The sequence below is a fragment of the Dermochelys coriacea genome, chromosome 3, assembly GCF_009764565.3.
Source record: "Dermochelys coriacea isolate rDerCor1 chromosome 3, rDerCor1.pri.v4, whole genome shotgun sequence".
Lineage (NCBI taxonomy): Eukaryota > Metazoa > Chordata > Testudines > Dermochelyidae > Dermochelys > Dermochelys coriacea.
Genome location: NC_050070.1, coordinates 185,024,697 through 185,050,756, shown reverse-complemented (window position 1 = coordinate 185,050,756; position 26,060 = coordinate 185,024,697). Strand labels below are relative to the sequence as shown.

Below are 26,060 nucleotides of genomic sequence, written 5' to 3'. Positions count from 1 at the left end.
TACCTAGGGAGGTGGTAGAATCTCCTTCCTTAGAGGTTTTTAAGGTCAGGCTTGACAAAGCCCTAGCTGGGATGATTTAACTGGGACTTGGTCCTGCTTTGAGCAGGGGGTTGGACTAGATGACCTTCTGGGGTCCCTTCCAACCCTGATATTCTATGATTCTATGATTCTATGATTTAGGAGTCTAAATCTCATATTCAAAAGGGGTTTAGGTACTTGGGAGTCAAAATCGATTGACAGTCAATTGGATGTAGGCTCTTAAATCAGGTGTTGCAATGCTGAATGCAGCATTACCTTGAAAATACTTTTACAAATCTCAGCCTTAGACATTTATTTATATGGATAATAAAAACATCCACAGTTACGTTGGACAAGATATAGGTGAGGGGGTGTCCACCCCACACCAACCCTAAAAGAGTGAAAGAAGCTCAAAAGAGCCAATTAATATGATAGGCCCCACATGAGGGGATTAGGCTAGCGGCACAACTCCTGATTGAAAGATGAAGCTCACCTGAGCAGGCATGCGCTGGGCTAGTATGAAGCCAGGAAGCTAGCAACAGAAAGGGCTGAAGTGAGGAAGTCTGCAGCCATCCTCTGTGCATTAAAGTGGGAAGAAAGGATCCCAGAAAAAGAGTAGGAGCCTGGCCCTGGGGGAAGGGCATACCTTAAAGCAGGGGTGGGCAAACTTTTTGGTCCAAGGGCCACATCTGGGTGGGGAAATTGTATGCAGAGCCATGAATGTAGGGCTGGGGTTGGGGTGTAGGATGGAGTGCAGGGTGTGGGATGGGGTGTGGTGTACAGGAAGGGGCTCAGGGTAAGGGGTGTGGAGTGTGGGAGGGGGCTCAGGGGCAGGGGGGTGGGGCACAGGAGGGGTGCAGCAGGGGCTCAAGGCAGGGATTAAGGGACTCAGGGCAGAGGTTTGGGGTGCAGGATGCAGGAGGGGCTCGGGGTGCGGGCTCCAGTCCAGCGCCACTTACCTTGAGTGGCTCCAGGATGGCAGCAGCACGCAGCAGCGCTAAGGCAGGCTACCTGCCTGCCCTGGCCCTACGCCGCTCCTGGAAGTGGCCAGCATGTCTGGCAGTGACTCCTGGGGATGGGGTAAGGCAGGCAGCTCTGCCGCGTGCTTCCCTTGCCTGTGGGTACCACCCCTGAAGCTCTGATTGGCCCCGGTTCCCTGTTCCCAGTCAATGGGAGCTACAGGGGGTGACGCCTACAGGCAAGGGCAGAGCAGGGATCCCTCTGGGGGTTGGACTAGATGACCTCCTGAGGTCCTTTCCAACCCTGATATTCTATGATTCTGTCCCCTGTCCACCCCCAGGGGCCGCAGGGACGTGGTACCGGCCACTTCTGGGAGTGGCATGGGGCCAGGGCAGGCAGGGAGCCTGCCTTAGCCCCACTGTGCCGGGTGCTGGCAATCCTGTGGGCTGGACTGAAAGCTCTGACAGACTAGATCTGGCCCATGGGCCGTGGTTTGCCCTCCCCTGCCTTAAAGAGAGAAGGGTGGAGAAGAGAGCCTGTGGGAGGTGAGTAGGAAGCAGCCCAGGGACTGAGCAGCAAGGTTGGAGTCTGAACAGACCTTGGCTCCATATTGCAGGGTCCCTGGACTGGAAGCTGGAGTAGTGGGTGGGCCCAGGTTCCCCTACCAGCTACTGATGGAAAGGCATTGCCTGGACATCAGGTCCAGTGACATGCTATACCCTGGAAGGGGAAACTACATAGTAACCTTGCTGGGGGGCTGAGTCACAAAGAGGAAGCTGCAGCTCCTGGAGTGAAAGGGGCAGGAGAGAGAGAGAGAGAGGACAACAGGTTGAGAGACTGCAATTGGTGGAGGGGTGTGGCTTTGGAAGAGAGCTATTCCCCAGAGCAGCCAGGCAGAGGTGTCACCTGTGGGAGTGACTAGCCTGTGACAATACAACATATAAGAGATCAAACCCTCATGCTTCAGGACATAGGGCAATTGCAAACTGTCAGGGTTTAGGAGGAAAGTTCCCCTTTATGCAGGCTATTTGACAATTGTTCATTATGGGGGTTCTAGCACTTTCCTTTGAAGTGTCTACTGGCCACTTTCAGAGAGAGGGTACTGTACTAAATACACTGGGTTAATTCAGTGTGGGAAGTCTTATGTTCCAGTAGAGATACAAATTAATTTACAGTTGATAGATAAATGTTTGAAGCTGTAAGCATTTAGAGTGGAAGCAAACCAGATAGTTCTGACCCAATATAAATGTCCATCAACAGCCATACAACTTTGAAGTCCAAGTTCTGCAAACAGGTTTAATGGTGGCCAAGAAAAGCTCACACAAATACATCCTCTGCCTATTGAGTCAGAACCACAGTGGGGCTGCACTGATGAGATAGTGAAGGAGGTTTCAAAGAGCTGGATTGGAGAGATGGTCTTATTTTAATCATTGTAAATATTTTTGTGCACTGTAGTTAGCATGTTACATCTTCCATTTATTTCAATAAATTGAATAAACATTTCTAACTCAACCATGTACTTGGAAAACACTAAAAAGAATAAGGCACAGAGACTCAGTAATGAGGTACATACATATACACATGAGATTATGTACAATTATTTCTTCTCTGTGTGAGTCAATATACATCACTGGCTAATCTCCTATATCTTTGTCCCAATATGCACTGGCCTTAGTGCATAAACTAGGATTGATTATATGTCTCAGGTGGCTGATCGATGTATTTTAGAAGGACTAGAACTTTACTGTGCATTCTCATTTAAATTATTGTTTAGGTTCTGTTATATTTTTGCTTTCAGAGTAGTGTATATAGTATTTTAATGACAATCGTGGTGTTGCCCCTGTCCAGGGTCTTGCAAGTCAATTTCCCTTTGGAGCAGTAATGCAGCCAGGTATTTAGTGGTGTAACCTGTTTGTTTATAAAATGCACACTAATTCTGTTTCCTTAAAAAAGGAGGGAAACCTCAACCAGGGATTGCTGCCCCACCACCAGAAGCAGTTGTCTTACCCCACTAGCTTTGTCTTAACTGCCAGAAAAGGGGTGGGTGGGTGGGTGGGGGGAGTGTGGGGGAGGGTTTACAGCAAGATAACTGTGTGCTAGCCATCTCACTGTAAAATCCTAAATCCAAAGCACTGGAGTTTTTAACCTGAAGGAGTGAGGCAAGCTCTATTGCAGGTGAGCTGTCTAGTCTAGTTACATCTCAGTAACAAATACATATGCATTGTCCCTGCTAGCATCACCTTTTATATGGCAAGTGAGTTGATTAGCAATGTTCAAATAACCAAATCCGAATTAGTGAGCCAGCGAATAGCTTCAAAAGTGGCTTTGTGTAAGTCTGAGATGCCACGAGCAAATAATCAAAGCAGGGACTGATTTACAATGTGGTCCATAATTTACAACTGGTGTCCACAATCATGTGCATCTCATCTTCCAAAGGTATAAAATATGACAGCGTTTGCCATGCAATGTTCTGAAACAGTTCAATGAGGTCCAGTGTTTCTGGGATAGGTTGAATCCTGGAAGTTCTTTAGTCAGCAATCAGGTTGCTGGCTATTTGCAGGTTGTTTGTTGGGAACATTAACAGGTAGAGAGGAAGTTTGCCTGGGAGTTGTCGGAAAGGAGCTACGCTAAGTGCTGCATTGGGGGGCTGTGTTGGGAGCTGGGGTGAGTGAGTATCTGAGTATCTGTTGGGGGAACAGTTTGACTGTACAGGGACGGTGAATTACATGGGCCTGTGGTGTCTGGGCTCCAGCAATATTCAGGGTCGGGGGCCCAGCTCCACCAATGTTTGGAGCAGGGTCTCTCCCCTGGCCCTGCCTGGAACCTCTCCGGGCCCCCTCCTGCTGCTCTTCCGTATGCCTCCCCCTGGCTCCGGAGTGTCCCTGCCTGATTAAAAGAGGGCGGCCGCCCTGCCACTCCATGCTGCTCTCCTTTCCCTGCGCTGCTGCCTAAGGCTAGGCTACAGCACAAGAGCAGGCTGAGGCAGCTGGCTACTGCTGCACCGAGGACGAGGACGGGAGGAGCAGCACACATGATTGGCAGCCCTCCCCTCCCCTGGCACCCACTGGGAGGAGACATCAGAAGAGACCACTGGACCTTGCTCACCTGAGCAGCTGCTGGGGCTTCCTTGAATGTCTGACCCTGTGATTCTGCCCTCCCCAGCCCGCAGCCACAGGGAAAGAGGCAGCCCCCTTCTCCCCCCCATGAAGCTACAGTATGGGGCAGCAGGCTGCAGCAGGGGAGGAAGCCACATGTAATGGCAGCCCCCTCCCCCTTCAGCACCCACCCACCACAAGGGAGGTGAGGGAACTTCCTGGACCTGAGCAGCTGGGGCTTGGGTGAGTGTAGTGACACCCTGCACTCCCCACACCCACAGTCACTGCTTCTGCCCCATGCTGGGCAAGAGGCAGCTCCATCCGCCACCCCCAGTGAGACTACGATGAGGGGGGCAGCAACAGTGGGGGAGAGGGTTAGCAGGAGTCCCCCTTTCTGGCCCTAGCCCTGGGGCAGCCTATCTGCACCCCAAGCTCCTCATCCCTGGCCCTGCCCCACCACAGAGCCTGTGCCCCCAGCCCTAGCCCTGAGCCCCCTCCTGCATCCCTGCTACATAGAATCATAGAATCATAGAATCATAGAATATCAGGGTTGGAAGGGACCCCAGAAGGTCATCTAGTCCAACCCCCTGCTCAAAGCAGGACCAAGTCCCAGTTAAATCATCCCAGCCAGGGCTTTGTCAAGCCTGACCTTAAAAACCTCTAAGGAAGGAGATTCTACCACCTCCCTAGGTAACGCATTCCAGTGTTTCACCACCCTCTTAGTGAAAAAGTTTTTCCTAATATCCAATCTAAACCTCCCCCATTGCAACTTGAGACCATTACTCCTCGTTCTGTCATCTGCTACCATTGAGAACAGTCTAGAGCCATCCTCTTTGAAACCCCCTTTCAGGTAGTTGAAAGCAGCTATCAAATCCCCCCTCATTCTTCTCTTCTGCAGACTAAACAATCCCAGCTCCCTCAGCCTCTCCTCATAAGTCATGTGCTCTAGACCCCTAATCATTTTTGTTGCCCTTCGTTGTACTCTTTCCAATTTATCCACATCCTTCCTGTAGTGTGGGGCCCAAAACTGGACACAGTACTCCAGATGAGGCCTCACCAGTGTCGAATAGAGGGGAACGATCACGTCCCTCGATCTGCTCGCTATGCCCCTACTTATACAACCCAAAATGCCATTGGCCTTCTTGGCAACAAGGGCACACTGCTGACTCATATCCAGCTTCTCGTCCACTGTCACCCCTAGGTCCTTTTCCGCAGAACTGCTGCCGAGCCATTCGGTCCCTAGTCTGTAGCGGTGCATTGGATTCTTCCATCCTAAGTGCAGGACCCTGCATTTATCCTTATTGAACCTCATTAGATTTCTTTTGGCCCAATCTTCCAATTTGTCTAGGTCCTTCTGTATCCTATCCCTCCCCTCCAGCGTATCTACCACTCCTCCCAGTTTAGTATCATCCGCAAGTATCACAAGTATCATTAGTATCATCAGCCCAGACCCCTCTCCCAAACTCCCTCCCAGAGCACATCTCCCACACCCACTCCTCCTCCCCCAGCCCAGACCCCAACTCCCTCCCAGAGCCTATCCCCTGCACCCCAACTGCCTGCCCCAGCCCATACCCCACACCCCAACTCCCTGCCAGAGCCTACCCCCTGCACCCAAACACCTTTCCAGAGCCCACCCCCTGCCTCAGCCTAGAGCCTGCACCCAAATGCCCTCCCAGAGCCCGACACCTCCCGCCTCCCACACCCAAACTTCCTCCCAGACCCTTAAGGAGGTGTGGGGGGAAGCGCGACTTGGACCTGTTCTGGGCACCACCAAAAACTATACAAACCTGCTGCCCCGGTGACTTGTTGCAGCTGTTGCAGCTGAGGAAGCTCGTAGAAGGCAGGTAATATGGATGGGGAGCGATCAGCTGTTGTGACCTGCACAGGATGTGCCATGTTTGTCTTTCTTCCGATGAAGTGAGCTGTAGCTCATGAAAGCTTATGCTCTAATAAATTTGTTAGTCTCTAAGGTGCCACAAGTACTCCTTTTCTTTTTGTCTGTACAAAGTGCAAGCTGGTCTTCATATTGGAAGAGAAGGTTCAAGAACTGGAGAAACAAGTATCAACCCTGTGTTGCACAAGAGAAACTGAAGATTTCCTGGACAGACGTCAGGATATGCTTCTATGAACACAACATTCTGAAGATTCAGAGCAGGCTGCGCAGCAGGGACAGAAGGATGGGGAAGAAAATTGGCAGCATGTGACCTCCAGAAGAAGAAAGAGGAGCATTCACGTACCAGCAATGCAGATACAGGTGAGCAACCATTTTCATGTTCTCTTCACCGCAGAAGGAGACTCCACCAATTGGAAGGCATGAAATGCACTGTCCTAGGGATGGGGGTTCCACGACCACTGCTCCCAAGAGAAGGAGGCAGGTGGTAGTGGTCGGGGACTCCCTCCTAAGGGGGACTGAGTCATCTATCTGCTGTCCAGACCAGGAAAGCCGAGAAGTATGCTGCTTGCCAGGAGCTCGGATTCATGAGGTGACAGAGAGACTGCCAAGACTCATCAAGCCCTCGGATTGCTACCCCTTCCTGCTTCTCCACGTCGGCACCAATAATACTGCCAGGAATGACCTTGAGCCGGTAGAAGCAGAAAAAGAGAAAAAGGAGGATCTGGGCATAGATGTCTTAGTCAAATTTAAGGATAGAGTGAAAGGAAACCCTAACGCTAACCCTAACCCTAACTCTTACCCTAATAATGGCGAGAGTTGTAAGAGATGCTGTTTTCGCTTTGCTTTTAGTTTTTAAAGATGGAATGCTGACTTAAGCAGAAACCTTGAGATAAGGTAGTGTCTGGAGGGAATTTGCGTAAACAAAGGATAACTGTTAGCTGTTGATGTATGTAACGGGAATGTATAAATACTTATCTTACACTGCTTGTAGGGGGAAGATCTGCCTAAGGTCAGGGGACCCTCTGTCCGACCACAGTCTTCCCTTGCAATTTCTCGTAATAAACTGTCTCTGACTTGTTGCTAACAAACGCAGAGTGAGGACTTGTTTTCTTCCACAAGCAGATCACTGCAGACGACGTGGCTTTGGGAAGAAGGATAAAGGAGTTTAAGGCACAAGTGGTGTTCTCGTCTATCCTCCATTTGGAAGGAAAAGGCCCAGGTAGAGACCGTTGAATCATAGAATATCAGGGTTGGAAGGGACCTCAGGAGGTCATCTAGTCCAACCCCCTGTTCAAAGTAGGACCAACCCCAACTAAATCATCCCAGCCAGGGCTTTGTCAAAGGAAGGAGATTCCACCACCTCCCTAGGTAACGCATTCCGGTGCTTCATCACTCTCCTAGTGAAAAAGTTTTTCCTAATATCCAACCTAAACCTCCCCCACTGCAACTTGAGACCATTACTGCTCGTTCTGTCATCTGCTACCACTGAGAACAGTCTCGATCCATCCTCTTTGAAACCCCCTTCCAGGTAGTTGAAAGCATCTATCAAATCCCCCGTCATTCTTCTCTTCCACAGACTAAACAATCCCAGTTCCCTCAGCCTCTCCTCATAAGTCATGTGTTCCAGTCCCCTAATCATTTAATTTTTCTTCACCTCCACTGGACTTTTTCCAATTTTTCCACATCCTTCTTGTACTGTGGGGCCCAAAACTGGACACAGTACTCCAGATGAGGCCTCACCAATGTCAAATAGAGGGGAACAATCACTTTCCTCGATCTGCTGGCAATGCTCCTACTTATACATCCCAGAATGCCATTTGCCTTCTTGGCAACAATGGCACATTGTTGACTCATATCCAGCTTCTCGTCCACTGTAACCCCTAGGTCCTTTTGTGCAGAACTGCTGCCTAGCCATTCAGTCCCTAGTCTGTAGCAGTGCATGGGATTCTTCCGTCCTAAGTGCAGAACTCTGCACTTGTCCTTGTTGAACCTCATCATTTTTCTTTTGGCCCAATCCTCTCATTTGTCTAGGTCTCGCTGTATCCTATCCCTACTCTCCAGCGTATCTACCTCTCCTCCCAGTTTAGTGTCATCTGCAAACTTGCTGAGGGTGCAATCCACACCATCCTCCAGATTATTTATGAAGATATTGAACAAAACCGGCCCCAGGACCAACCCTTGGGGCACTCCACTTGATACCGGCTGCCAACTAGACATGGAGCCATTGATCACTACCCTTTGAGCTCGACGATCTAGCCAGCTTTCTATCCACCTTATAGTCCATACATCCAGCCCATACTTCTTTAACTTGCTGGCAAGAATACTGTGGGAGACGGCGTCAAAAGCTTTGCTAAAGTCAAGGAATAACACATCCACTACTTTCCCCTCATCCACAGAGCCAGTTATCTCATCATAGAAGGCAAATAGATTAGTCAGGCATGACTTGCCCTTGGTGAATCCATGCTGACTGTTCCTGATCACTGTCCTCTCCACTAAGTGCTTCAGAATTGATTCCTTGAGGACCTGCTGTAGGATTTTTCCAGGGACATTCGTGGGACAACAAATGGCTACGCAGGTGGTGTCAGAGAGAAGGCTTTGGATTCTTTGACCATGGGATGGTGTTCCAAGAAGGAGGAGTGCTAGGCAGAGACAGGCTCCACCTAATGAAGAGAGTGAAGAGCATCTTTGCAAGCAGGCTGGCTAACCTAGTGAGGAGGGCTTTAAACTAGGTTCATCAGGGGAAGGAGACCAAAGCCCTGAAATAAGTGAGGAACTGGGATACTGGGAGGAAGCACGAGCAGGAGAGTGCAAGAGGGGAGGATTCCTGCCTCATACTAAGAAAGCAGGATAGTCAGCGAGTTATCTTAAGTGCCTATACACAAATGAAAGAAGCCTGGGAAGTAAGCAGGGAGAACTGGAAGTCCTGGCACAGTCAAGGAATTATGATGTGATTGGAATAACAGAGACTTGGTGGGATGACTCACATGACTGGAGTACTGTCATGGACGGATATAAACTGTTCAGGAAGGACAAGCAGGGCAGAAAAGGTGGGGGAGTTGCATTGTATGTAAGGGAGCAGTATGAATGCTCAGAGCTCTGGTATGAAACTGCAGAAAAAACATGAGAGTCTCTGGATTAAGATTAGAAGTGTGAGCAACAAGGGTGATGTCATGGTGGGAGTCTGCTATAGACCACCAGACCAGGAGGATGAGGTGGATGAGGCTTTCTTCAGGCAACTTTCAGAAGTTACTAGATCGCAGGCCCTGGTTCTCATGGGGGACTTCAATCACCCCGATTATCTGCTGGAAGAGCAATACAGCAGTGCACAGACAATCCAGAAAGTTTTTGGAAAGTGTAGTGGACAATTTCCTGATGCAAGTGCTGGAGGAACCAACTAGGGGAAGAGCTCTTCTTAACCTGCTGCTCACAAACTGGGAAGAGTTAGTAGGGGAAGCAAAAGTAGATAGGAACCATGAGAGGGTCTAGTTCAGGATCCTGACACAGGGAAGAAAGGAAAGCAGCAGAATATGGACCGTGGACCTCAGAAAAGCAGACTTTGACTCCCTCAGGGAACTGATGGGCAGGATCCCCTGGGAGAATAACATGAGGGGGAAAGGAGTCCAGGAGAGCTGGCTGTAGTTTAAAGAATCCTTATTGAGGTTATAGGAACAAATCATTCTGATGTGTAGAAAGAATAGTAAATATGGCAGGCGACAAGATTGGCTTAATAGTGAAATCCTTGCTGATCTTAAACACAAAAAAGAAGCTTACAAGAAGTGGAAGATTGGACAAATGGCCAGGGAGGAGTATAAAGATATTGCTCAGGCATGCAGGAGTGAAATCAGGAAGGCCAAATCACACTTGGAGGTGCAGCTAGCAAGAGATGTTAAGAGTAACAAGAAGGGTTTCTTCAGGTATGTTAGCAACAAGAAAAAAGTCAAGGAAAGTGTGGGCCCCTTCCTGAATGGGGGAGGCAACCTAGTGATAGAGGATGTGGAAAAAGCTAATGTACTCAATGCCTTCACGAACAAGGTCAGCTCCCAGACTGCTGAACTGGGAAGCACAGCATAGGGAAGAGGTGACCAGCTCTCTATGGAGAAAGAAGTGGTTCAGGACTATTTAGAAAAGCTGGATGAGCACAAGTCTGTGGGGTCGGATGCACTACATCTGAGGGTGCTAAAGGAGTTGGCATATGCGATTGCAGAGCCATTGGCCATTATCTTTGAAAACTCATGGCAATTAGGGGAGGTCCCGGATGACTGGAAAAAGGCTAATGTAGTGCCCATCTTTAAAAAAGGGAAGAAGGCGGATCTGGGTAACTACAAGCCAGTCAGTCTCACCTCAGTCCCTGGAAAAATCATGGAGCAGGTCCTCAAGGAATCAATTTTGAAGCACTTTGAGGAGAGGAAAGTGATCAGGAACAGTCAGCATGGATTCACGAAGGGCAAATCATGCCTGACTAATCTAATTGCCTTCTATGATGAGATAACTGGCTCTGTGGATGAGGGGAAAGCAGTGGACGTGTTATTCCTTGACTTTAGCAAAGCTTTTGATACGGTCTCCCACAGTATTCTTTCCAGAAAGTTAAAGAAGTATGGGCTGGATGAATGGTCAATAAAGTGGATAGAAAGCTGACTAGATCGTCGGGCTCAAAGGGTAGTGATCAATGGCTCCATGTCTAGTTGGCAGCCAGTATCAAGCGGAGTGTCCCAAGGGTCGGTCCTGGGGCCCGTTTTCTTCAATATCTTCATTAATGATCTGGAGGATGGCGTGGACTGCACCATCAGCAAGTTTGCAGATGACACTAAACTGGGAGGACAGGTAGATACTCTGGAGGGTAGGGATAGGATACAGCGGGACCTAGACAAATGAGAGGATTGGGCCAAAAGAAAAATGATGAGGTTCAACAAGGACAAGTGCAGAGTCCTGCACTTAGGACGGAAGAATCCTATGCACCGCTACAGGCTGGGGACTGACTGGCTAAACAGTAATTCTACAGAAAAGGACCTGGAGATTACAGTGGACGAGAAGCCAGATATGAGTTAGCAGTATGCCCTTGTTGCCAAGAGGGAGGGGAGGGCTAGCTCTGTGGTTTGAGCATTGGCCTGCTAAACCCAGGGTTGTGAGTTCAATCCTTGGAGGGGCCATTTAGCGATCTGGGGCAAAAATTGGGGATTGGTTGTGCTTTGTGCAGGGGGTTGGACTCCTAATCTCCTGAGGTCCCTTCCAACCCTGAAATTGTATATTGGGCTGTTTTAGTAGGAGCATTGCCAGCAGATCAAGGGAAATGATTATTCCCCTCTATTTGGCACTGGTGAGACCACAATTGGAGTATTGCATCCAGTTTTGGTCCCCCCAATACAGAAGGGATGTGGACAAATTGTGGAGAGTGCAGTGGAGGGCAACAAAAATGTTTAGGGGTCTGGGGCAAATGACTTATGTGGGGAAGCTGAGGGAACTGGGATTATTTAGTCTGCAGAAGAGAAGAATGAGGGGGGATTTGATAGCTGCTTTCAACTACCTGAAAGGGGATTCCAAAGAGGATGCATCTAGACTGTTTTCCGTGGTACCAGATGATAGAACGAGTAGTAATGGTCTCAAGTTTCAGTGGGGGAGGTTTAGGTTGGATATTAGGAAAAACTTTTTCACTAGGAGGGTGGTGAAGCCCTGGAATGCATTACCTAGGGAAGTGGTGGAATCTCCTTCCTTAGAGGTTTTTATGGTCAGGCTTGACAAAGCCCTGGCTAGGATGATTTAGTTGGGGATTGGTCCTGCTTTGAGTAGGGGGTTGGACTAGATGACCTCCTGAAGTCCCTTCCAACCCTGATATTCTATGATTCTATGATGATTCTAAGATGACATGGTACTTCTGTTACATGTTGTTGATTAGCACAACAAATGTCATCAAAAGGCTACTGGACATCAATTTGTCACTCTCCGGGTATGATTAGCAACACAAAATTTAAGAGTCCCTGTCTGGGACAGCACCAGAGAACCATAGGACCAGCTCTACGCCTTTACCAATCCAATGTTGAAGGTCTCGGTCTGCTGCATGCTAACTGTAACTATCTTTCAAGAATTCTCAAGGTGCATAACATTGACATTATTGCTCTACAAGAAACACATTCTGCAGATGATAACACTACTTAGGATTTGACAGTGAGCTCATTAGCACATGGTAATTATCTCACTGTAAAAGAACATCTTTTTTGGCAATGAAGACAACTCTTCTGTCTCTCTCTCTAGGATTTCACATCAAGTCTCACACTGCTTAACAAACTCTGTGCCCCTTTTCCTCCCAGACCTAGCACACTTTACCTGGGGCTGCTCACCAAGATCACATGATCTAGTCAGATGGCCCTGGGTGTCTATCCACCTTTTGTGCAGCTACTATGCAACACTAAAGAACCTCAGCTTCAACTACTCAAGAAGAGAGCTCTAACCCACCCAATACCATTAATAGCTCTCAGAGCACTTACTGCTTGGTATTTTAATCCCTTCTATGGGGAGAAGGTATCAGAGGAGTAGCTGTGTTAGTCTGGATCTGTAAAAGCGGCAAAGAGTCCTGTGGCACCTTATAGACTAACAGTCGTATTGGAGCATAAGTTTTCGTGGGTGCATACCCACTTCGTCGGATCCGACTAAGTGGATATTCACCCACGAAAGCTTATGCTCCAATACATCTGTTAGTCTATAAGGTGCCACAGGACTCTTTGCCGCTTCTATGGGGAGAGTCACTTTGGGCAATCCATAACAATAGTTACATGCAACAAAGGGAGATGGCAGAATCTTCAGTGACTCTTTTGTTGTGGTTGTGAAGGATGCAGGTGTGATGTTGCCCTCTGGTGTTGTCTGGACCAGTGATCTGCTATGCCATTCAAATCCTTGATTCTGGGAGCCAGCCTTACCCTGCTCCGCTGTGAGAACCCCCGCTCCTGGGCCGTTCACGCACAGCGTCTACATGTTAGCTGCTCCCAGTTACTAGCAAGCGAATGACACTAGCCAATATCTCCGGTCCCAGAAACAACCCGAGGAACCTCCGTCTTGCAGTGTCCAGTTATGCCCAGTTAAGCTGCAAGCTTATATAAATTCGTCAATTTAACAAAGAAATTGATATGTACCAGACTTGTTCTCCCAAGGGGAGTCTCTGACACACTGCAAACCAAATGCACTGCTTCAGGTAGAATAAACAAATTTATTAACTATAAAGATAGATTTAAGTGATTATAAGTCAAAGCATAACAAGTCAGATTTTGTCAAATGAAATAAAAGCAAATGCATTCTAAACTGATCTTAACACTTTCAATGTCCTTACAAACTTAGATGCTTCTCACCACAAGTGAGCTGTAGCTCACGAAAGCTTATGCTCAAATAAATTTCTTAGTCTCTGAGGTGCCACAAGTACTCCTTTTCTTCTCACCACAGGCTGGCTCTTCAGCCAGGCTCTCCCCTTTGATCAGTGGTTCAGTCGCTTGGTAGTGGTGGTGTCTGTAGATGTACGTGGAAGAAAGAGAGTATGGCAAAATGTCTCTCCCTTTTATCATGTCCTTTCTTTCCTCCTGGCTTTGCCCCACCCCCCACCCTTCAGCGTCAGGTGAGCATTACCTCATTGCAGTCCCAAACTGCCCAAAGGGGGGGGTGACTCCCTCGAGGATCTAACAGATTCTTTTGTTGCTGCCAATGTCCATTGTTCCTGTGAGGCTGGGCTGGGTTTGTCCCATTCATGCCCCTACTGGATGTGAACTGCCTCTCTATTCTTGGAGAGTTTTTGCACGGGCTTGCTTTAAGCCATGAGGATACATTTTCAACCTCATAACTATATACATGAAATTATAACCTATAACCTTACTATAACATTATTGTAACAATTACTATAACATCACTATAACAACCATGCTCAGTGCATTATGAGCCAACATGACAAACTTTGCATTGGATACCACACAATCATTTTATAAAGATGAACATCGGGGTATAGGGTGTTCCCCCGAGGTACAGAGCGTCAGATCAGGTTATATGTTTAACATCATCAGCACATCGCCCAGGTAAGATGGTTGGAAGCTACCAGAGGATATTTCTAAAAATGGAGCTTGATTCTGATCTCTCACCAGCCTTACATTCTTTTATCTCTATTGAATTCAATGGAATTACTCATGATTTACCCTACTGTGAGAGGAAAAGCAGGCCCTTTGTTATCTAGGGATTAACCCTAATTCTGAAATTTGAATTGATAGCAAGAATTGGGAGTAGTAATTTAGGGCCAAATTCTTAGAGGATATAAATTATCAGACCTGCCATGACTTCAGTGAAAGTATGACAGTTTATATGTGTAAGGGGACTGTTGCCCCCTTACTAACATTCAGTGGGGGTATTTTAGTTGCTAGCTCCCAGTATTAAAAGGGGGAAGGGCAGATGGGGAATCAGCACCCTGAGACTGACAGCCCCCAGGAACAATGGGGAGAGGCAAGTGCTCCAGGTCAGCCTGAATGACAGGGTTGGCAGGCTAATCAGGGAGTCAGGAGGCCAGGGAGATCCCATCCTCCTTGTGAGCTGGAATTGCCAAGTCAGACAGAGTGGGGCCCAAGCTGAGCTGGGGAGCAGAGCTGTGCCAGATCCAGAGGGACCAGAAAAGCAGCCCAGAGAGAGCAGACCCTGTCCTGGGAGCAGAGCTGCAGCCCAAAGCCAGAGGCACAGCCCAGAGAGAGCAGACTTGCCCTGGGAGCAGAGCTGCAGCAACCAGAGCCAGAGGCGCCAGAGAAGCAGCCCAGGGAGCTGGAGGCAGGACAACAGCCCTGCTGAGGCAGAGTGGAGTTGGAGCTGGAGCTGGAGCTGGAGTTGGGGCTGAGCAGTCCAGAGCCGGGTGTCGTGAGCAGCTGGGGAGAGTGAGGGGGGACCCTGGGCAGTGGGCCGAGCACAGGGAGACGCCTCAGCCAGGAGGCTCTGCAGGCCAGACTTGAAAGGGGATTGGTAACCCTGACAGGGTGGGGTCAACACTTGGAAGAAGGGCCCTGCCACCTAGAGCCTGAGAGCATGTGGCCACCACCAGAGCAAGTGTCCAACCCACAGCATCCCTGCAGCACAGCCAGGGCCTGAGAAGGAGGCCTGGGACTTACAAGGAACAGACTGTGAACTGCCCTGACATTCCAGGGATACTGTTTGTGATGTTCCCTGCCACAGAGCGGGGTGATGTGTTTCCTTTAACCTTTCCCATTTTTCCTTATTAATTTTAAAATTAATTGTTGATTTTAATTAATTAATTTGCTTTAACTTGTATGTAATGACCAGTGGGTCAGAGAAGTGCCCAGTGCAGAGAGAGTACCCCAGAGTGGGGACACCCTAGCCCCTGTCCTAGGTGATCGCAGCATGGTTGGGGGTCGAGCCCTCCAGGAATCCTGGGCCCAGCCTTGTTGGGGTTACGAAGACTCTGCCAGACAGAAGAGTGGAAGGGGAGTCCTCAAGGGCAGGAAGGCTACTGGGTAAAGGAAGTGGGAGCGAGGACTCAGATTCTTTTGCTAGCCCACTTCACTGGGGTAGTGCAGAAGCCAGGAAAGTTCCCCACAATAGTGGGACTATTCCCCTGCTTACATATGTACTAGGTGAGGATCTAGCTCACAGCTTCTAATCATAGGTTGGTATAGGAACATACGCTCCTCATCACTTCATTATGAAAGGGAGAAATTGTATTTGTTTTGTTTTGTTTCTTTTAAACAAACACCAAACCCAAACCAAAAATTTGAGCCAAGGGCCTGTCCAGACAAGAAAAGTGGCTGCACATATCACCCCTCCAATGCTCAATAATCTCTAAGACTTTTGGGGACAGAATGCACAAACTGAGCTCTGCACAGTCAACTGCAGTATAGCCTGGTGTGAAATGAAGTAGTCATTGAATAGCCACTCCATGTGGCATTTTCCCTACATCTTAAGGCTGCTGCTCTGGGGGAAAGATGCTAGCTGATTGGGCCAGCTAATAGCAAGGAAAATTTATACTGACTGATCTCTTTGACATGGCCAAATTGTTCCCTCCAAACTTACTTTCTGTAAGACTTGGAGGCCACGTTCCTTGACTGTTTTTGTGTCCAGAAGAGATAACACATTGGAACAGAAGTTGTCTAAGAACCACAGGTCTTTTTAAAGTAAGCCTTCCTCTTCTGGGCATTCTTGTATGGGAACAAGGAAGGTATTGGTTATAGTTCAAATGTGATAAAGTTTGAAAATGTACGCTGAACCTCTCTGAATTGCCCATAACATGCTAAATCCTCAGCCAATGTAAACTGGCATAGCACTGTTGAAGTCAATGGAGCTACATTGATTTACACCAGCTCAGGATCTGGCATAGCACCTCCTAACTACTCCTATCACAAAGCTAGGTACCATGAGCCATTACAGCACTATGGGCCAAACCCTGCTGCCCTTTCAGGAATGGCTAAGAACTTCATGACCCAAAAATAAAATGACTAAGTTAAATTCATCCTTAAGACAACTCCGTGGCTTCATTAAATCCATTGCAGTATACACCATGGATGAATTTAGCCTTTTTTTTTATAGCTGTCCGCCTCCATACCAAAAAGACTGGTACAAATCCCAATGCTTAATTAAATATTGCAATGTTGTTACTCCAATTAGTTCTTTTTCCCTGAAGTGACTGTATTAAAAAAATCAATTTTGCCATAATTCTTCTTGCTCTCCTTTCAAAAGGGAATCTCATCAAACCTCTTCCTTGTGTTTTATTATAAAAATGTCATTACAGAAGGTGATACAGGATTTTTAACTGGCAGTTTTTCGTAGGAGGGGTGGGTGAGATTGTGGCCTGCGTTGTGCAGGAGGTCGGACTAGATGATCAGAATGGTCCCTTCTGACCTTAGTATTTATGAAACTAGCTACAAAAATATCACTTTTAATATACAAACTGTGTGGTGAATATCAAGAGTATATTAGATTAGTTGTTTGCTCTGCTTGATTTGTGTGGCATAACTAATATAATAACAACTTAGCAAATTACATTAATTATGACTTTGCTTTGTGTTATAGTAACAGCAATAAAAGCTACTTTATCATGTCAAAGCTGCAGTTTCTCATGTTCTATAGTTTGCAATGTTCAAACCAATTATGCATATCAGTAAAAACATTAACTTTTTTGCTTGTTTCAGTCATTATTGAAAAAAGATGTTAAATATGCTTTCTACAAAGCCGTTAACCCACGGTTTAGTAAATACAATAAGGATTTGTTCAAAGGAAACCTTGCAAATTTCTTGAAATATGCAATAGCTAGTCACTACAATTGTGATGTTTATAACCAGGTGATAGGCAAATACTTTACTACAGATACAGATACAGACTAAGGCTCCGTCTACACTGGCAAGTTTCTGCGCAGTAAAGCAGCTTTGAGTGCTGTAACTCCCAAGGTGTACACACTGACAAGCCACTTAGTGAGCAGAAACTGTGCAGATGCAGTGCTCTAAAAAAACCACCCCGACAAGAGGCGTAGAGCTTTCTGTGCCGGGGCTACAGCGCAGTGTAGCCTACAGCACTGTGTAGCCAATGTAGACGCCGGGGTGATTAAAGTGCTGCAATTGGCCTCCAGGATACAATGCCTGTTCTCACATCTCTGGCCATCGGTTTGAACTCTACTGCCCTGCCCTCAGGTGACTAACCGTCAGCCCCACCCAATACATTCCTTTGCAAATTTGAAAGTCCCCTTCCTGTTTGCTTGGTGATGCATGCAGTGGTCTCAGCACATCTTTCCAGGTGATCCACCACTTGGAGCAATGCCGAGCTGCTGGACCTCATCGGCATTTGGGGAGAGGAGGCAGTGCAGGCACACCTGGGCTCCAGACATCGGAATTATGGTACTTACAGACAGATTTCTAGATGCATGATAGTAAGGGGCCATGACCAGGACACATTGCAGTGCAGGGTCAAAGTGAAGGAGCTGCAGAACACCTACCACAAGGCATAGGAGGCAAACCGCTGCTCCAGTGCTGTGCCCACAAATTGCCGGTTCTACAAAGAGCTGGACGCGATACTCAGTGGCAACCACACTTCCACTGCAAAGCACCCTGTGGATACTTTGTTGGCTTGTGTGCCAGTTGAGAGTGGACTGAGCCAGGAGAAAGCAATCTTGGATGAAGAGGGGGAGGGGGACCCAGAGGCAGAGGATGACTCAGAGGCCAGAGACGCATGCAGTCAGGAGCTCTTTTCTAACCTGGAGGAGCCTAGCCAGTCGGAGATTGGCACAGTGCAAACAAGAGAGGATGCCCCTGGTAAGTGGATCTGGTGCTGTTGCTGAGAACCAGCTGAGCAGCGAACAGCAGAGAGGCTAACAGAGGGAGTTTGCCTGGGAGTTCACCTGGGGAGAGCCCACTGAGGCTTACATCTTGCCGGCTTCTCTGAGTAGTTACTACAACTCATGACGAAGCTCGTAGAAGGAAGGTAATATGGATGGGGAGTGTTCAGCTGTTGTGACCTGCACTGGATGTGCAATGTTTGTCTTTCTTCCACAGGACAGAAGCAACGTTGTCTGTACAAAGTGCAAGCTGATCTCCATATTGGAAGAGAAGGTTCAAGGTCTGGAGCAACAGGTATCGACCCTGCGTTGCATAAGAGAAACTATAGATTTCTTGAACAGACGTCAGGATATGCATCTACGGACACAATGTTCTGAAGGTTCAGAGCAGGCTGCACTGCGGGGACAGGAGGACGGTGAAGAAATTTGGCAGCATGTGACCTCCAGAAGAAGAAAGGAGAGTGTCCATGTAACAGCAACGCAGATACAGGTAAGTAACCGTTTTCATGTTCTCTCCACAGGTGCTAATGTGGAGAGTGGACTAGATGATACATCTGAGGGAAGGGAACAGGAGACTCCACCGATTGGAAGGCATGAGATGCACTGTCCTAGGGTTGGGGGTTCCACGACCACTGCTCCCAGAGAAGGAGGCGGGTGGTTGGGGACTCCCTCCTCAGGGGGACTGACTCATCTATCTGCCGTCCCGACCGGGAAAACTGAGAAGTCTGCTGCTTGCCAGGAGCTAGGATTCACGATGTGACAGAGAGACTGCCGAGACTCATCAAGCCCTCGGATCGCTACCCCTTCCTGCTTCTCCACGTGGGCACCAAAGATACTGCCAAGAATGACCTTGAGTGGATCACTGCAGACTATGTGGCTCTGGGAAGAAGGAAAAAGGAGTTTGAGGCACAAGTGGTGTTCTCGTCCATCCTCCCTGTGGAAGAAAAAGGCCTGGGTAGAGACCGTCGAATTGTGGAAGTCAATGAATGGCTGCGCAGGTGGTGTCGGAGAGAAGGCTTTGGATTCTTTGACCATGGGATGGTGTTCCAAGAAGGAGGAGTGCTAGGCAGAGACGGGCTCCATCTAACAAAGAGAGGGAAGAGCATCTTCGCAAACAGGCTGGCTAACCTAGTGAGGAGGGCTTTAAACTAGGTTTACCAGGGGAAGGAGACCAAAGCCATGAGGTAGGTGGGTAAGTGGGATACTGGGAGGAAGCACAAGTAGCAGTGCGTGAGAGGGGAGGGCTTCTGCCTCATATTGAGGAAAAAGGGACGATCAGCGAGCTATCTCAAGTGCCTATACACAAATGCAAGAAGCCTGGGAAATAAGCAGGGAGAACTGGAAGTCCTGACACAGTCAAGGAATTATGATGTGATTGGAATAACAGAGACTTGGTGGGATAACTCACGTGACTGGGATACTGTCATGGATGGATATAAACTGTTCAGGAAGGACAGGCAGGGCAGAAAAGGTGGGGGAGTTGCATTGTATGTAAGGGAGCTGTATGACTGCTCAGAGCTCCAGTATGAAACTACAGAAAAACCTGAGTGACTCTGGATTAAGTTTAGAAGTGTGAGCAACAAGGGTGATGTCATGGTGGGAGTCTGCTATAGACCACCGGACCAGGGGGATGAGGTGGACAAGGCTTTCTTCTGGCAACTCACGGAAGTTACTAGATTGCAGGCCCTGGTTCTCATGGGAGACTTCAATCACCCTGATATCTACTGGGAAAGCAATACAGCGGTGCACAGACAATCCAGGAAGTTTTTGGAAAGTGTAGGGGACAATTTCCTGGTGCAAGTGCTGGAGGAACCAACTAGGGGCAGAGCCCTTCTGCTGCTCACAAACCAGGAAGAATTAGTAGGGGAAGCAAAAGTGGATGGGAACTTGGGAGGCAGTGACCATGAGATGGTCGAGTTCAGGATCCTGACACAGGGAATAAAGGAGAGCAGCAGAATACGGACCCTGGACTTCAGAAAAGCAGACTTTGACTCCCTCAGGGAACTGATGGGCAGGATCCCCTGGGAGAATAATATGAGGGGGAAAGGAGTCCAGGAGAGCTGGCTGTATTTTAAAGAATCCTTATTGAGGTTACAGGAATAAACCATCCCAATGTGTAGAAAGAATAGTAAATATGGCAGGTGACCAGCTTAACAGTGAAATCCTTGCTGATCTTAAACACAAAAAAGAAGCTTTCAAGAAGTGGAAGTGGGACAAATGACCAGTGATCCATCCCACCATCAACCTCAGCCTGGACCAGTCCACACAAGAGATCCACTTCCTGGACACTACGGTGCTAATATGCGATGGTCACATAAACACCACCCTATATCAGAAACCTACTGACCGCTATTCCTACCTACATGCCTCTAGCTTTCATCCAGATCATACCACACGATCCATTGTCTACAGCCAAGCTCTACGATATAACCACATTTGCTCCAACCCCTCAGACAGAGACAAACACCTACAAGATCTCTATCATGCATTCTTACAACTACAATACCCACCTGCTGAAGTGAAGAAACAGATTGACAGAGCCAGAAGAGTACCCAGAAGTCACCTACTACAGGACAGGCCCAAAAAAGAAAATAACAGAACGCCACTAGCCATCACCTTCAGCCCCCAACTAAAACCTCTCCAACGCATCATCAAGGATCTACAACCTATCCTGAAGGATGACCCATCACTCTCACAGATCTTGGGAGACAGGCCAGTCCTTGCTTACAGACACCCCCCCCAACCTGAAGCAAATACTCACCAACAACCACACACCACACAACAGAACCACTAACCCAGGAACCTATCCTTGCAACAAAGCCTGTTGCCAACTCTGTCCACATATCTATTCAGTGAACACCATCATAGGGCCTAATCACATCAGCCACACTATCAGAGGCTCGTTCACCTGCACATCTACCAATGTGATATGCTATCATGTGCCAGCAATGCCCCTCTGCCATGTACATTGGTCAAACTGGACAGTCTTTACGTAAAAGAATAAATGGACACAAATTAGACGTCAAGAATTATTACATTCAAAAACCAATCGGAGAACACTTCAATCTCTCCGGTCACTCGATTACAGAACTGAGGGTGGCTATCCTTCAACAAAAAAAACTTCAAAAACAGACTCCAACGAGAGACTCCTGAATTGGAATTAATTTGCAAACTGGATACAATTAACTTAGGCTTGAATAGAGACTGGGAATGGATGAGTCGTTACACAAAGTAAAACTATTTCCCCATGTTATTTCTCACCCCCACCCACCCCCCACTGTTCCTCAGATGTTCTTGTTAACTGCTGGAAATAGCCTACATTGCTTGTCACCATGAAAGGTTTTCCTCCTTTCCCGCCCCACTGCTGGTGATGGCTCATCGTAAGTGATCACTCTCCTTACAGTGTGTATGATAAAACCCATTGTTTCATGTTCTCTGTGTGTGTATATAAATCTCCCCACTGTATTTTCCACCAAATGCATCCGATGAAGTGAGCTGTAGCTCACGAAAGCTTATGCTCAAATAAATTTGTTAGTCTCTAAGGTGCCACAAATACTCCTTTTAGTGTGAACACACAACAGCGCTTTTCCTTTGGTGCTCTCTGAATGGCGCTGAAACTTTGCAAGTGTAGACATGCCCTAACACAGCTACCTCTCTGATACTTGCAAATACTTTTGTTTTCCATGTTAGAGGTTCAGTCCTACCCTGTTACACCAGCGAAAATCAAGAGTCTCTCCATTGACCTCAATTGACTTTCTCCAGGTTCACACTTATGTAAGAACGGGATTTGACTCAATAGGTGTGAAAACATATCTAAACCCAAATCCTGTCCCATAACTGCACTGTTGTATAAAGAAGGTAAGAAACAAGAGGTACAGAGAGCCTCTTTCTTACCCTACAAAATCAGGGGCTGAATTTCAGCAGAACATTCATGAAAGTGGTGGTAGAGAGGGTCACTGCTTTCATGCCCAGCAGTATTTTCTGTGTTTTAGGCAGCGTCCAGACCCATAGCTGACTGACAGCGCTGTCAGCAGAAAGTGCTGGCAGAGGCACATACTGTTCCCCTTCAGAGGAGTGTCCACGTACATTCCAGGGTGCATTTTCACTCAGGCAACCCAAGGTAATCCAGCTGGGGCTGGCAGGAGTTCTGTAGCAGAGAGGATGCACTATCCAACATCTGTTTGGTCTTGCTGACACCACCAGCGCAGAATTTAGCTTTTTATCTGCAAAATATGCTCATTGATAGGATGGATCTTAATAAACCCTACTCTGAGTATTACAGAGAAATGCAAGTACTTTTTCTTAGTAGCTTTAGGTATATGCTTTTTTTAGTTCTTCATTTAAAAAAAATACACAGAAGCCACTACCAAATAAAGTTCCTTTGAGCATTTTTACAATTAGTGTAAACCATCGTATAAGAAGACATTGTATATGTGATGTACTGTTAAATAACTTAAAATGCTTTGCACTTATATAGGATTATTTCATCTGAGAAACTCAAACTTGACTTTAATGAAGTTATTGTGGCTTTACATTAGGATAACTGAGAATGTGGAATCCTGTGGTTCAAAATTGATGTTATTTTTACTATAATTAAGGGTTGCACCTTGTTTTACTTATAATACTTAATGAAACATTGTTAGGTGTTGTCATTAAGGTGCTATAGGGCTGCTGCTGGCCTTCATTGTACTATATAAAGTTTTAGAATGCTTTTCCACATTTAAAACTTTCATGGGTAAAGTCCTAAGAGACCTGCCTCCCTTGTAATAGTTAATTGTTAAGCACTGACAGCAGGGTTAATGCTGTACAAAACATGAGGGAAATCAAGATGAAATTGAGAGGTGACATAAATAGGAGTATGAGTTATACATTGATCAGAAAACTGGTGCAACTGGCAAAGAAGTGACTTGTATCCACTTGGCATTCTGTGGGTGTACAAAATGAGTCTGACTTTCACCAATGGCCAAATTATGTTCTCCCTGATCTCAATGGCAAAACTCACATTGAGTTCAATGTTAGCAGGATTTGGACCCAACTCTCTATTTTGTAGAGGGCAAATTTAGCCTCTGGAATTATTGGATGCAATTCCCACTGATGTATGGAGATGTCTACTTTGATTTTTCTCTGTAAACACTTCCCCCTTTATTTTATTTTTTCATTTAAAATGATACTGAAACTGAGTTAGTTTATTTTAGGAAGGCTCTGGGATGATGATGCACAATGCTATGGGAACCATTTTGTTGACACTAGGTCTGAATTTGGTCCTATGTGTCTAGTATTGGAAACATTTCTGCTCACTCACAGTTTATATAGAAAAATGTGTTATTTTATCAGAAAGCTTGTTCTAACTATTTATAGTGTATGTCGTACACAATATACAAACTAACAAGTAAACATGTTCAAGAAATTAATTAAGCAACTTTGGAGACATAAACATGAAGCACTCACTCCATTGACTTCAGTGGCATTACATACAGCATTTATGCCAGCAGGGAATATGTCCATCTGCCTTTTGTTCAGAACAGCTGCTTTGCTCTGGTTGCTGGCAGCTTGTTTTTAGTACAAAAGCTCAGTTTCTCTTCTCAGTGTTCAGACAGTAGATGAGATGTGAGACCCAGAATATATGAAGGCCATGTCTATAGTATAGACTTCTGCTGGCATACCTATGTTGATCATGGGTATGAAGAGATGTGATCCCTGACCAATGTAGTTGTGCTGGCAGATGCCCAAAGTGTAGACACAGTAATACTGGCAAAACTGCACTTTGACTAGTCAATCTTGTTTCATTCACAAATGTCACAGTATGGACAGTACCGTATGATGGCCCCAGAAGGAGCAGGAGGAGAGCTGTGGGACTCCTCACCTAAGGTGTCAGTGCAGGGGAGCCTATGGGAAGTATAATGCACAGGCCTAGACAGAGGGCTGTGGGATCCCTAAATCAAGGGGAAACAAGGGTTGGACTTGTGTGGCTAAAAACTAACTAATATTCTGTAAGAGACTTAATAAATGAAACTCCTTACAGGGGGAATCTCAGTATAAAATATTCTGGCTTGGGAGTGACATTAATGTCAAAACTGTATGCTAATTTTGAGTGCCCAATGTGAGATATCGATTGCCTGATTTTTTCAGAGAACTTTAGCATTATAGGGTCCTTTATATATTCAAAGCACAGTTCCCATTGACTTCTGTTGCAGCTGTGAGTGCTCAGCACTTTTGCAAAGCAAACATGGTGTCTCAAATTGGGGCACCTAGAAAATGAGTACCACACAATCAGTAGCTACCTGTGAAAAGTCTGAGTTAGTTGTTTACCCAGCATCACGTAGGAACTGTTTTGCAGAGCCAGTTTAGAATCAGTTTTCCAGTTTCCCCAGAAGACTGTCCTGTAAGCCCCCTCCTTGTTCATAAAACACCTTTCAACTTCTTCAGGAAGTGACTCATGAGTCCTACAGACAATAGCCTCCTTCACTACACAACCCTGATTCATTCCATGCACAGGTCTATCCTGTGCAATGAATGAGGCAGGGGGTCCTACAGAAAAACTAGTATGTGATGAGTGTCTGATTTTCAGTTTTAACTGATAAAACACCCCCAATACAAAAAAGAAATCTGTGTCTATCCAATAAATATAGGACAAACATGAGAAAGATACTTTACTTGTATCTAAGGGCTTGTCTACACACAACAGCAATGAAGACTACAGATATATGATTTCTAATGCACAATAATGTATTGTGCATTAACTGGTCCATGTAGACCTTGTTGGTATGCACTAAAGTTCCCTAATTTGCTTTAATGTGCTACAGTGCACTACTGAACATTACAAAGACATTACTTATTACGGTAGAATAGCCTGCAATGAGTAATGTTACTCATCACAATATATATAAAGAGAGAACTCCAAAACTCCCTGATTTTTTGACAGTAACATAACACTCAAAAAATAGCTAAAAATAAATCCTGAAAAACAAATGTAATACCCCAAAACAGAAACCCTAATCATTATACATATGCACAAGGGGGCTAAATTACAGGTACATGGGCAACATTAATTCTGGCATGTCCTAATTTTTAAGTGCTTGACTTTGCAACCTTAACATTGTCTTAATTTAGGTTTTTTGTATGTAATATGATATATATTAATCTGTCTTTATTAATAACCTAGTGTGATGGGTATACAAACTAAACACAAGAAGTGGTTAAGGAGCAGCTATGGACTCAGGAAGCCCTGCCCTGCCAAACCTTTGAAGCTTGCCATATCGGGATGAAATGCCTTAGAAGAGAGAAGCCCAGCTAAAAGGGCAGTTATAGGAGGTGGACAGACCTCTCATTTGCTGCTCTCAAGCTGCTTTAGATATCCTGCAAGTGCAGAGCCATAGTACAGATGACCAGAGGGACCTTGCGGGTCAAAAGGCCTAGTGTAACTTTTTATTTCTGTTGCTTGTACTTTTTTTCCCTTTGCCACATTGGGCCCAAAGACCTGGCACAGAACAGAGCCCTGCTGACAATGCATGCTCCCTGAGGAGAAGGTGAACTGACATACGAAGTAGCTGAAGAAGAAGTAAGAGGGCTGAGGCAGATGTTAACTGCTTGCAAAAAGGTCCCTAGGCTGGAGCCCATGGTAGAGGGAGGGATTTGGTTCTTCTACTGTCTCACTGAGAAGGCTAGCATGAAGACGCCAGACACAAAAACTAGAGGGAATATCAGGCCTTGATTCAGGCTGATGACCTGTGTCATAAAAATAAAGGGAAGGGTAAAGACCTTTAAAATCCCTCCTGGCCAGAGGAAAAATCCTTTCACCTGTAAAGGGTTA

General features: G+C 46.6%; 1 protein-coding gene and 2 long non-coding RNA genes across 3 annotated transcripts in view; 2 read left to right on the top strand and 1 right to left on the bottom strand.

Moving 5' to 3' along the window:
* Positions 1 to 26,060, top strand: part of LOC122459667 — a 1,177,620-nt gene that overhangs the window by 255,580 nt on the left and 895,980 nt on the right. The gene's annotated exons all lie outside the window — the stretch shown is intronic.
* The window catches only part of FOXN2 (forkhead box N2), a 245,338-nt gene that overhangs the window by 84,060 nt on the left and 135,218 nt on the right, over positions 1 to 26,060 (top strand). The window lies entirely within an intron of this gene.
* On the bottom strand, positions 1,324 to 9,556 carry LOC122459671. The gene is made up of 3 exons (XR_006280495.1): positions 9,542 to 9,556; positions 7,486 to 7,488; positions 1,324 to 1,436 (listed from the first exon to the last, which is right to left on the bottom strand). It is a non-coding gene; the product is annotated as an uncharacterized LOC122459671 (long non-coding RNA).